Raw genomic sequence first — 13,912 nt, forward strand, 5'->3', positions numbered from 1 at the left:
TTAACTCGGCTCTGCATTGAAAGTAATACCTGCACCATAAAATTACATGCAGTACCTTAAATGGTCGGATTGAAGGTGGTCTAAGGCTGGCAACTAAATTTTAAAAATCTTTAGGAAATGCATAGGTTTTAAACACAATACACTACGCACAACACGAACTTACGTGGGTCTGTATCCAAGAGACTTAGCTCCTTATCATCTTCGTTTACATGTAATCTTGTCTCTGTTAACGAAGGATAGATCCTGGTTTTCAGTTATTACTCTCTCCACACCGTCTAGCTTTTAATATTTCTGGCGGCGCTCAGTCCTGGCCGCACAATACTGAAAACTTGATTCCAGCAGTTTAGCGTCTCTTCTTTGCAGCAAACCCATTTAGACAGGACTATACGTATATTGTTATTATATTGGGATCACGTGATCACATAATTAAAATTAATAAATAATTCGTTATAATCAATCTAATAGCTGTCAGTTTAGCTGCAAGTCAGTAGTCTTCAGGAACCTATTGGGGAATAAATGACATTATTTTATGGCAGACATTAATAACAGATGAATGCATGAATGCAGGCACTGGTCACACGTACAAACAACAGTATGAAGAAGAAGCAAGCAAGCAAGCAAGCACTCATCTCACTCACTCACTCACTCACTCACTCACTCACTCACTCACTCACTCACTCACTCACTCACTCACTCACTCACTCACTCACTCACTCACACACACACACACACACACACACACACACACACACACACACACACACAAACACACACACACACACACACACACACACAGTTACTGCATTTAAATGAGCACACAATTCATTTCTATTAACACCTTATTTCAAGTACGTGTATACAGGGCTATTTTGTACAGAGCAATTTTGTTTCTACACCCCTGTGTCTGCACCCCTGATAACTTATTTAATAACAAAAATCATATCCGTGTGAAGTACAAGTTAAACTAGCAATGTTTTATACTCTGAAGGTAGTCGTGAATTAACTACATGAACTCTGACATACATGCTTGTAATTTACACACTCACCATATATATTTGCATGGGTCACCATTTTTGAAGGGGCATTGAGAGGTCACCATCCTCACCTCTCGCACTTTATCAGTTAGAATTACAACATTGTACTACATAATTAGAATAAGCATAATAAATGGGCACAGTAAGGGGGTATCTCCAAACTGATTTTGGTACGCTTAATGTCATAGTTACGCTAACTTCAGACCCCCCCTTAGTGTCACACTATAAAACAATGCATTGGCAATAGAAGCACAAAACGTTATATTCTTTACCTGAAAACATAGTCTACAAACAGTACTGCTGCTTAATCACGTCACTTTCCCTGCTCCTAGCTGTTTACACTATAACTGCTTTAATAAAAATTTATAACGTCACGGGCTGAACCCCCCCTAATGTCATTATGACGTTAAACGTACCAAAATCAGTTTGGAGATGCCCCCTAAAGCAAACAAAATTCGCTGCTGTCATCTGGGACCCATACCATCATAATAATATTCAGCAGCTAGAGAAAGTACAGCGTAGGGCAGCTAGATGGGTCCTAAATGATTTCAGTCGATTCAGCTCAGTCACAGCTATGTTACAGCATCTTTCTTGGCCAAGCCTTCAGCTGAGACGTAAAACATCCAGATTACAAACACTTTTCAAAATTATACATCAAGATTATTCACTGTCAATTCCTCCTCATTTTATTTCAATGTCAAGATGCACCAGACTATATCACCCACATCATTTTATTCTACCAAACTCATCCACCTATTCACACCAACAGAGCTTTTTCTCCAGATCAATTAAGGATTGGAACAACTTACCATCTTCCATAATCGAGAACAACAATATTGACTCTTTTTCGGCACTAGAACTGCAACATTGTATGGAACTCAATAACCCAGGGGCGGATCCAGAGTTTGGAAAGAGGGGGGCACCTTGCTGAAAAACCAAAAAAAAAAAAAAAAAAGGTCACAACAATAATAGCTAGTTATCCTTTACCAAATATGTCACGTCTGTTATGTAAAATAAAATCCTATTTATAGCTTCATAGGTAAGCTACACTGCCTCATGAACATTGTGATTGCTTTATTAGAATAATTGACTGCTCTATTAGAGTATCTCGATCTTATATGCAATTTCTTGAAGGGGGGGCATTTGCCCCAAATACCCCATCCTGGATCCGCCATTGTAACCTTAATCTTTGTAACTACTTAGCTAAATTCATTTTTTGATTGCTTTTTTTCCTGAGCATATCAGCTGTGCTGTCTGCTCAGTAACAATAATAATTATACAACCAAGTACTAAGAATAATACGAAATGCGGTTAAAATTACGTCATTAATAAGGCCATCACAAATTAATTTTATGTTTCTCGGATGCGGCTGGTCAACAATTTCACTTTTCTGAAAAAAAAAAAATCACGTGATCGGTTCACATGAACTCACATGGCAGATGAAACTGACGCCACAGCTTCACGAATCGTTGAGTGTTGTTTTGAAACGAGGTGTAGTCATCGTTAAAACAGAACAATAGTGAAGTGCTCCTGCGAAAAGACATTTGGGTCACTGGTTAGAAAAGTCGCTCCGACGGAATTTCAAGAAGAAAGAGTCAGGTAATGGGAATATAGCTTACAGTGGCTACTTGGCTTTAGTGATTCGACATGCTAAACATACATGTTAATGGAATTTAAACATATAAATTGATATCTAATAGTGAGAAGGGATATATCAATGGTATGTATAAAGTCTGTCTTCAGCTTTGTAGTCACGGCTGGTTTTGCTGATCCAGGTATAGTGTGGCAGCTACTTATTATGTACATAGCCTACAGCACAAACATGGCATATAGCTATACATGCAAAAGATATTTAAAAACTCATGTATTTTAAGATGCACACTGATCATATAATTTATTGCAGCTATATGTGTTCTGCTGGGAGTCAATACACAGTATTGTTATAAATCTATGTATGTATTTTAATATAGCTACATGTGCCATTCTTTTCTTCTTTTTTTTCGACCTACCGGGTCACCCTTGAGGGTAAAATAATCCGAGAAACATAAGATTTATTTGGTATGGCCTAATGAATGAATAAATAAATAAATAATAAATGTTTGAGAAAACTATGAGGCCTAGAGACATGAACTAAGCGGGGATAGATTTGCCTGTGAATGAAGGCACAACCATATAATAAGTACACCTGTTCGTGCTGATGACTTTACTGTATTGTAATTCTATATAACGCCCAGCACCACACCCTTGTTTAATTACAGATTGCTCGAAGGAGAAGATTATAGTAAACGTCTGCGGAGCGGCCAAAGGCCACTTTACTGGTAAACAACAACATTACAAGTATGTTTAAATGTTTGTAATTGTGTATTTTGTGTGCAGGATATGCGCTCCATACGTCATGCAGTGAACAACCAGCTGATGACCAGTTGGGATACCAGCTGATGCACTCATAAACAACCAGCTGGAACAACAAGGTAATGAGTAATGTAATACTTGTACTGGTGGTAGTTGTATTATACATCTTCATCCTTCATCTGGCTTGCTAGTGGCTGGAATTATTTTCCACTGGACTTATCTACTATACTGTGAGTCTGTGTAATAGCTAAACAAGAAGCCGATGCAGTGCTGCATATACGTACAACAATGTGTAACTATCTCCTGTATGTTGTGCATGGCTGTATGCTTAATATTATAGACTGTGATCACTGTGCCAATGCCACATCGCTGATATACTGGCACATCACTTGTGGCCTCTGTTACAACAGAGTCTGTTGTGCCATATTGGCTTGATTGGGATCAATTGTTAATTGTGTCTTCACCATGTCCCTTGTTCTGCATAGCCTCACTTCACTGCTGAGTCATCTTGAGAGACAGGTGACACCTACAATATATAGCTACTTTCAATATAGCTTGGTTTTTGTGTAGGTTGTGTTTTAGTATTGTGGTTTTCTGATGCCAGTTAAACTCCCTTGCCTGTGTACGTATGCATATGTATCATTTCCACCGGTACACGCACACTGCTCTGAGTGCTGCCTATGGCACTGTTTATACTTGCCCAATGGGTAGGTTGCAACATTGGTGTATATACTTGGTTGTATGTGACGCAGTCCTAGTAATAATAATAATAATAATAAATTACAAACAAAAGTACAAACAAACAAATGTAGGACTAGGCATTTCATAAAGAAAAATACATCCGTCACTATAACATCTTTACGTCACTGCTGGATGCATACATCGTGCGTGGGCGGGACAATTCGTGATTCCGTTTGTCATTCAAATTTATGACCCACAAAGTAATTCATAGTAGTGGCGATATAATAAAGACGCCTTGCCTTTTTTGTGAAGCTTATTTTACTTTTACGTGTTCTTGTGCGTGGGTGCCCCTCCCACCCCTCCCCTCCCTCCTTACCACCCCCTTATATGCTACATGTGTAATATTATGGTAGCTTGAAAAACTTGTTAAATTTATAGGCTTTTGTGCAAGTATTTAAATACTCTAATACAACAAACAGCACTTTTTGACAAATGTGCAGAAATGTACATTTCTTGTAATGGAAGGAATTATTTGAGTGTGGCTATGCTTTATGACATCTTAAAAGGTAGGTACGATTCTTTGAAGCTATCAAATTACTGTAATTTCAATACATCTTGTACCCGAGCACATCCTCTCTCCCTTGTTCCGCTACAGTCTTCTATCAATTCTTATGCACTTGTCAATTTCATGCCCCCGGAATACAGGGGATTTGACAAACCATGGTGTCAAATTCCCCACTACTGGGGCAAAATCGGCTGTCAAATCCCCCACTATGTCCCCACCCCCATAGTAGGGGATTTGACAACACCTCAAGGATGACTAAGCGCATATTTCATGCATGCGACTAGTAATAAACCTGCCCTGTAGCTAGTAAAATTATAGCAAGTGCAATTTTATTGTTTAGAAATGCAACTACTGAAAATCAGTCAGTGAACTGGACAACGGTAAATTGCCCCAGGGGTGGGGACAAGAAGCAATGTCAAATCCCCACCTGGGGTGTAGGGGGGTGGAGCATGAAATTGACAAGTGCATTATAGATACTCTTTCTTTGTGAACACTGTTTTTTTTATGGAACACTCTACTGTGTGATGTATTTGATCTCAGCTCATCTAAGTTTCGCCAAGCTGTGTATAAATTGTTTTGTTGTAATTAATTTATATGTGTATGTGTTCTTTCTTGGTTTTTGTAGCTGTGTTTTTCTCTGTATTTGTCCCCTCTGTTTTTAGTTTTGTATCTTCTAGGGAAACACCCTTGTACAGGCTCTGCCTTTTGGTGTCACCCTGTCTCTTTTGACAAATCAGATAAATAATAAATAATAATAATAATAATAATCTGACAGCGAAAGGTGTCGATTTGGCAGTAGCACGTGATGGCTTCCGTTCAAAACGGAAATCGTCCATATTTTTCATAGTGGCTATTTTGATAGCAGAGGTGCTTTTCGACCAGTTCTTGATCCGTACTGCTGTGTAATGAGTTGAACATAGCCATGCAACAGCGAAGTGCAATGGATACTTCACTTTTCAGACGATAATTAATATAATTGGAGCGCACGGCACTTTCTTTCTTTTGGTATGCGTGGATTTAAGAGGTGCTTTATGAACAGTTCTTAATTCGAAATACTGTGCAATGGGTCAGGGCCAGAGCCCATGGTCCGGCATTCGCCGGATCACTTTTCAGCTACTTGATTGTAGTGAAAAGATTGAGGTACTCTAATTGAGCAGTCATCAAAATATACTCTAATAGAACAGTCATCGTGTTACTTTAATAAAGCTTTCAGTATAGAATATAATTTATAGTCTAAGCCATTAATTACATCTGTGTTAACTGTCTCAGTGAGTCATCTGCATGGTACACTGCATTGAGCTAATTGATCATATGCACTAGCATGCAGTTACAATCTAAAACTAAACTTTCACGTTGAGAATTTTTGTATACATCATGAAAATAAAATTAGCTACTGATTATAATAGTCAGATATAAAACTCAATTAATTGGTAATGTAGCACAAAATTATCATTGATGTTAACAAAAAGAAGAGGCTTTGCATGTAAAATAGCCTCCAGATTCCATTTCAGAGCATATATTTTCAAACGTTTCCCTGTGGAGCATGCCCCCTGAACCCTCTAGCTTAGCATGCTGTGTGTGCTTATAGCACATGCAGTTAAGTAACACACCAAAGCAGATAATCTATGGTTTACAGATCATATTAGATCAATAAAAGCTGAGTAGTGTGCATGACTATGACCTTCATTGCAGTCCATGGATGGCTGGACCACTCAAAATCTCTGGGCTCCGGCCCTGCAATGGGTTAAACATAGCTGACAATGAAGTGTAATGGATAGTTCACGTTTCAGACGATAAGGGGCTGGGGCGCACAGCACCATTTCAGATGCTGTATGTGTGGGTTCAACAGTCATAATGAAATTATTTACAAAAAGAAAGTTAACAAACAAGTACACGAAAAAATTTGGAATTTCCAACTAGAGTAGGGACCATAGCAAATCGATAAAAAGTACTAAAACAAGTTGGAGTAGTCCATGATATTAAATCACAGTAAAACAATAAGAATTGTTATATCCCTACTGTGCATTTCCGTTATGGTATCTTGAGCACAGTAGGGATATAACACTTCTTATTGTTTTACTGTGATTTAATATCATGCACTACTCCAACTTGTTTCAGTACTTTTTATCGATTTGCTATGGTCCCTATACTCTAGTTGAAAATTCCAAAATTTTTTGTGCGCTTGTATAGTAGGGACCACAAAGGAGTAGGCGTGGCCCACAAAATAATATCACCCAAAAACCAGCCTCATTTTACCCAGACGACAATGAGGCAGTATTGGTTAGGTAAAACTAAGCCCAAACAAGCTTTCAGATTGACCCGAAACACTTTCAATAAGTTATTTTTAAAAACAAATTATTTCATGGAATTTTCTACTGACTGACTGACTAAGTAACTGACTGACTGATTCCTTCAGACGGGTGTAACTCGATAACAGCTAAGGCTATACGGGTTTGATTTTTTCATTATTCAACGACGCTTCGGCCTGAGAGGTGCCTTTTGGCACACCGCAGTACGTACAATACATTCTGCATGGACTTATCAGTGTACTCCTTTGTGTCCCATTCATCTTTGCTGACAGCGAAGTGTCGATTTGGTGGTAGCTGGCTTGTGATGGCTTCCCTTCGAAATGGAAATCGTGTGTATTTTTCCATAGATTATATATTCCCTACCCGGGATTGGAAACCAAGGCAATTAACACCAATCAACAGTTTCACTCAACGTTGAACATGTAACGGCATAGTGTAACAAAGATCTGCTTCGTCAGTAAATCAGGAAGATTGCGCAGAGAAACGGATGATGAACACGAGCTATGTATATAGCGCCCACAGGTCATGCAACAATGGATCTGTAGTCCTTACCCACCTGGTGTTTAACTTGCATTACTCACCAGGCCTTCCACTGAACACCTAGCTATTCAGTGAGTGCACTCATTAGCCACATAGCTATGTATTCTGTATACTGCATCTATGTATAGCTACACTTTCAGGACTTTTATTATTGCTGATCTGTAAATAATTTTACCTTATTAATTGTACATCAGTATTGTTTCATCACTTTCCTTCCTTGTAGGTGAAAGAGCAATTTGTAGCGGATCACGCTGTACAGCATGACACATCACTGCAATTAACTTCGCATCTTTTATTGTACTTACTAACAACATCTTATTGAGGTACTGACATTCTTTTGCAGCTTGGAATGATCACTGAGATAATATGATAGCACTTCAGTATGCTGTATTATGCTGCTAATATGTGTATAAAATACTGCACAGAGAATGAATTGAACACAATAAGCATGAATTATGTAGGTTTTCCTAGACTAGATAGATGACTTGACCATCAGCATTTGTTGGCATTTTCTAAAATGCAGCCATGACTCATGATGATTTGGTACAGTTTTGAAGCATCAATTGATCGACGTGCTGCTTCACAAATGCACAGTGACAGTCAGAGGGCTGCTATCAGTTGAATGTTAGAGGGCTGCCAAGTGTCTATAGAAAAGCAGTGCCACTATAGCTACCTGTATATATGTACAAACAGGAGAAAAAGGTATAGTTAGGGACAGATACACTAGACAATGGACACCAGACCCATTTTAAAGTTTAAAAATACAATATGCAGTATGTCTCTGGCATATGCAACAGTTGAAAATCATTTTGGTTTGCAAGTGTTCGGATAGCCATAGCAAACAATACACAATGGCTGAAGAGATCATGTGGCAAAGGATTTATAGCTATGCATATATGACAATAAGTAGCTAGCATCAAATCGTTACTAGAAATGTCACACAGAAAATCACATCTCAATCATAAATTACGACATTTTTACATCAAACCATATTATTGCATTCCTTATACATGTATAACACTGCCCAGTAACTATCTGCCATCTACACAGTATAGTCACTCCAATAGAAACCAATAGTTACAAGCTGCCAGCAGCAAACCCATACCACAATTCAGTGACCTTATGTTATTTTAATTGTGACTGGATTTTGGAAAAACGATCCAAATCGCACATTAGAAGTTTCGAGATAAACGGTTTTAAAGAATTGAAGCCAGCATAACTCTCCAAGGATAGCAAGCACGCGTATGAAATTTACACAAAAGATGCATCAATCTGTTACCTTTCAAGCCACTTCCAGTACTTGTAGCTGCTTGTACAGTTTCCCGCCAAATAAGATAGAAAATCTGAGCAGTTAGACGAGCGAAGTAGTATCACGAGTGCTCACAAAGGGGTGGAGGCTGGGGGGTGGTGGGGAGGGCAAAAGATAGGCCTCAAAATGGAGGCAGACCACGATTGGAGTCCAGACACGAGATTACAGGGCTGTGCTGGCTCCTTAGTGGCTGATATGTAGCAAAATCTACAGAGAACACGTCTGGCCAACATTATAAGGCTGTCCACCAGTAAACCACTGATTCTTGCCAAGCCAGGTCCTTCACAAGGCCTGAAACCGCCATTTGGGCACTCCACACCACCCAGAAAAGACGTCTATTAAAACCAGCCTCGTGTAGTTTGAGTAGTGCTGAGGGTCAAAACTTGTAGTACGATAGTGTAGCTATCCACTGGTGGTGTTAGTTTGATTTTGCCTGATGTGCGATTTGGTTCGGTTCTGTAAAATCTGGTCACATTTAGACAGCCATTGAGCTAAATTTAAAAAGGGGTTTCTGTTGAAACCCCGGAAACCCATCTAGTTATGCCACTGAATTTGATAATTTCATAACTTAACTGATAGATTTGAACAAGTGTGTGACGGGTGGAGTAATAATTTGTTTTGGTGAGATGTATTATTCATTCTAAAATCATAATATTTGTGTACTAATGCAGTGTGATATTTTTAAAAACTAACATTTTACAAGCTTTACACTGGTGTACTAACCACAGGGATGGGTACTTAGTGTAAAGTCACAACTGCACTGATAGAACATTGCAGGTGTATGTTTTGTTGTCACGCTGAAGGGGATTCTAGCTGCAGACAAGAAGTTTATCAAGTTTTATAGCTATACCGGCAGTAGTTTGCTATAACGGGTATGTACAGCTGTACATCGAGTATATGGCTTTCTCCTATATAATGTTTAGCTACACCTTGCATGTTGACTGGTGCTCCTATAGCTACATACACTTTGCATGTTGACTGGTGCTCCTATAGCTACATACACTTTGCATGTTGACTGGTGCTCCTATAGCTACATACACTTTGCATGTTGAGTGGTTGCTATATTGCTCTATAGTTATAGCTTACATGTTGAATGGTCATCATTGCTCCCTATAGCTACATATACTTAGAATGTTGACTGACCACTATTGCTCTCTATAGCTTTATTATTGTTTTTTATTCCCGGGGTTACCAGCACCCCTTGTCACCACCCCCGGCAGTAAAGACGTTTAAATGCCTTCTGATGTTTACCTCCCCAGAATCCTAAAGCAGAAACATCTACATGAGTCCATCCTCAGTATAAGCTGTTACAAATCAAAGGGTCTCACCTGTAAGAGGCTGCAATGGAGGTTTGACAGCAGCTGTGAAGTTTCTCAACTCATTGCTCCCTACTGCTGAGCTACACCTTGCATGTTGACTGGCACTGTACTGCTCCCTAGCTACAACTTGCAGGTTGAATAGATACTATATTTCTCCCCAGCTACACCTTGCATGTTGACTGATCACTGTTGCTCCCTAGCAACACCTTGTATGTTGACTGGACACTTGCTCCCTAACTACACCTTGCATGTCAACTGATCACTATTGCTCTGAATGCATGCTCTCCAGTTACACCTTGTATGTTGAGTGATCACTATTGCTCCCTAGCTACACCTTGCATACTGACTGATCACTATTGCTCCCTAGCTACACTTTGCATGTTGACTGATCACTATTGCTACACCTTGCATGTTCACTGGCCACTATTTCTCCCTAGCTACACCTTGCATGTTGACTGATCACTATTGCTCCCTAGCTACACCTTGCATGTTCTCTGGCCTCTATTTCTCCCTAGCTACACCTTGCATGTTGACTGATCACTATTGCTCCCTAGCTACACCTTGACTTATCACTATTGCTCTCTAGTTACACCTTGCATGTTGCAATTGGCCGATCACTTTTGCTCCCTAGCTACACCTTGCATGTTGGCTGGACATTATTGCTCCCTAGCTGCAGCTTGTATGTTGACTGATCACTATTGCTCCCTAGCTACAGCTTGTATGTTGACTGGCCACTATTTCTCCCTAGTTACACCTTGCATGTTGGCTGGACATTATTGCTCCCTAGCTATACCTTGCTTGCTGACTGATCATTATTGCTCCCTAGCTACACCTTGCATGTTGACTGATCACTATTGCTCCCTAGCTACAGCTTGCATGTTCACTGGCCACTGTTTCTCCCTAGCTACACCTTGCATGTTGAATGGACACTATTGCTCTCTAGTTACACCTTGCATGTTCACTGGCCACTATTTCTCCCTAGCTACAGCTTGTATGTTGACTGATCACTATTGCTCCCTAATTACACCTTGCATGTTGACTGGACACTATTGCTCCCTAGCTACAATTTGCATGTTGACTGGACACTATTTCTCCCTAGCTACACCTTGCATGCTGACTGGACACTATTACTCCCTAGCTACAGCTTGTATGTTGACTGGACACTATTTGTCCCTAGCTACAGCTTGTATGTTGACTGGACACTATTTCTCCCTGCTTACACATTGCATGCTGACTGGACACTATTGCTCCCTAGCTATACCTTGCATGCTGACTGGACACTATTACTCCCTAGCTACAGCTTGTATGTTGACTGGACACTATTTCTCCCTGCTTACACATTGCATGCTGACTGGACACTATTTCTCCCTAGCTATACCTTGCATGCTGACTGGATACTATTACTCCCTAGCTACAGCTTGTATGTTGACTGGACACTATTTGTCCCTAGCTACAGCTTGTATGTTGACTGGACACTATTTCTCCCTGCTTACACATTGCATGCTGACTGGACACTATTGCTCCCTAGCTACACCTTGCATGTTGACTGATCACTATTGCTCCCTAGCTGCAGCTTGCATGTTGACTGATCACTATTGCTCCCTAGCTGCAGCTTGCATGTTGACTGATCACTATTGCTCCCTAGCTGCAGCTTGCATGTTGACTGATCACTATTGCTCCCTAGCTGCAGCTTGCATGTTGACTGATCACTATTGCTCACTAGCTACACCTTGCATGTTGACTGATCACTATTGCTCCCTAGCTACACCTTGCATGTTGACTGATCACTATTGCTCCCTAGCTACACCTTGCATGTTGACTGATCACTATTGCTCTCTATAGCTACACCTTGCATGTTGACTGATCACTATTGCTCCCTAGCTACACTTTGCATGTTGACTGATCACTATTGCTCCCTAGCTACACCTTGCATGTTGACTGATCACTATTGCTCCCTATAGCTACACCTTGCATGTTGACTGATCACTATTGCTCCCTAGCTACACTTTGCATGTTGACTGATCACTATTACTCCTTCGATACACTGTAATTTTTACAATTAAATTTATTCTTTGGAAGAATTATTATTCTAGATACACCACTGCCAGGTCATCTGCTGTTAATGTATTTACTGTAAGTACCATGTAGTAACCATTAACATGCAATGAACTTAGCAAGGAAAGTCAACATACAAAGTTTAGTTATATAGGCATGCCTATATTGGTAGCAATGCCTGTGCAGTCAACATGCAGGGCGTAGCTATATACATACTTACATAGGGAACACTAATAACCAATGTGCAATTAAGGTGTAGCTAATGAACTGTCATTCAACTAAAAAGCTGGGGGAGCAATAGCGATCAGTCAACATGCAAAAGCAGTGAAGGCAATGCATCAGGACTGGTAGCTAAGTAGAAATTTAGAAAATGTCTACAGCTTCTGGCCTTGGGGTTGTAACTCCAATGTGTCTTTTTCCTTTCATGTATACATCCCACTGGTTAGTATAAACTGTAGATCTGAAAATCATAGCCAGTAATTGCTATCTATATACTAGTTTGGTTCATGGATATTCATATTCTGTGTGTGTTTCCATTGGCAATTTGGTGTTCATTGATATTCTATTAGTTTTGTTATTAGGCTTGCAGATGTTTTAGAATTCTACGATGAAGCCAGATTCACATGTTCATTTTGTATTGAAAGCAGTACGTGGTATATGCCCAAGTTAAAATTTAGCTCAGGAGACATCCCACACCCTATACTGTATTGTGTTGCCAAGAAAGTAGTCCTGTGTCCATGATAACAGATAGACTATAGTATGTTCACGTTGAGCTGAATCCTGAAAAACGGCTAAAATTAAAAGTGGATTTTTTCTCAACAGAGTTAACATTTCAGCCAACCAGATGATTATTAGTAACAGCAAAGGTGTCAACAACAGACACGTACGGTTTGGTTCCATTACAAGTTCGGGAAAGGGCTGTATTGGACACTGTATTTATATGGCTTCCCCATAGGAAATGTATTGTGAAAATTTTGATTGACCATAAACATTACGTCTAACATTTGAACAACAAGATTTTGAAATATTTTTAGCAGGTTAAACAGTACTATAAATGAGCCAAATTTCAAGATCGTGTGTAATTGCATCCATGAGTTATTAAATGTTTTTGAGGGTTCAGCTCAATATAGATAAATTGCAATTATCTTCAATTAGCTAGCTGCTTTTTTAAACAAATGAAGTACTCTATACTGATAGTATTACTGGTGGCAGCAGATTGATTGGCTATTTAAATTCACAATAATCGACAGAAGCCATTGCTCCCTTTTGGAGTACAAAAAACAACAAACAAATCACATGTAGTGGTACACAAAATACACGATGTAAAAGCAATTAACAGACACAACGATAATACATGAAACATCAAAGTGTAGCTTATTATAAAATCATTATAAAAGTTTGCAGTTCCTTGAGATTATCTGGTAGTGCAATTTTCACCAACAGGTGGCCTGCTATTGAACGAATTGTTAGGTATATGTTAGAAGGTATTGAGTGAGATTTACAAAGTACAATTTAGTCCTAATAAAATGAGTGCTGAATGCCTCTGTTGGGTGAAAACATGAACATCATCCAACTACATACAGAATCATAGTAATTGTTCACATTTAGTATGCCATTGTAAATGGAGGTAGTACAAGATGATGTTTCTTGAGCTGATACATATAAGCAATGAGCTCCATGCAAGATTATGAACTATATGTGAATAATTTTGTTGTGTCAGTATTTGAATGTACCCCATACTGGCAGAG

The 13,912-nt window shown here is 39.4% G+C and overlaps 2 protein-coding genes across 2 annotated transcripts in view; one reads left to right on the forward strand and one right to left on the reverse strand.

Annotated features, from left to right (window-relative positions):
* LOC136256342 (sushi domain-containing protein 2-like) overlaps nt 1-362 on the reverse strand; it is a 37,940-nt gene extending 37,578 nt beyond the window's left edge. The window contains exon 1 of the mRNA XM_066049277.1: nt 160-362. The gene's annotated coding sequence lies outside the window, so the exon portion shown is untranslated. The remainder of the gene's footprint in view (nt 1-159) is intronic.
* LOC136255179 (collagen alpha-1(XXIII) chain-like) overlaps nt 1-13,912 on the forward strand; it is a 176,133-nt gene that overhangs the window by 66,078 nt on the left and 96,143 nt on the right. The window lies entirely within an intron of this gene.

Source organism: Dysidea avara, chromosome 5 (genome assembly GCF_963678975.1).
Source record: "Dysidea avara chromosome 5, odDysAvar1.4, whole genome shotgun sequence".
NCBI classification, from domain to species: Eukaryota; Metazoa; Porifera; class Demospongiae; order Dictyoceratida; family Dysideidae; genus Dysidea; species Dysidea avara.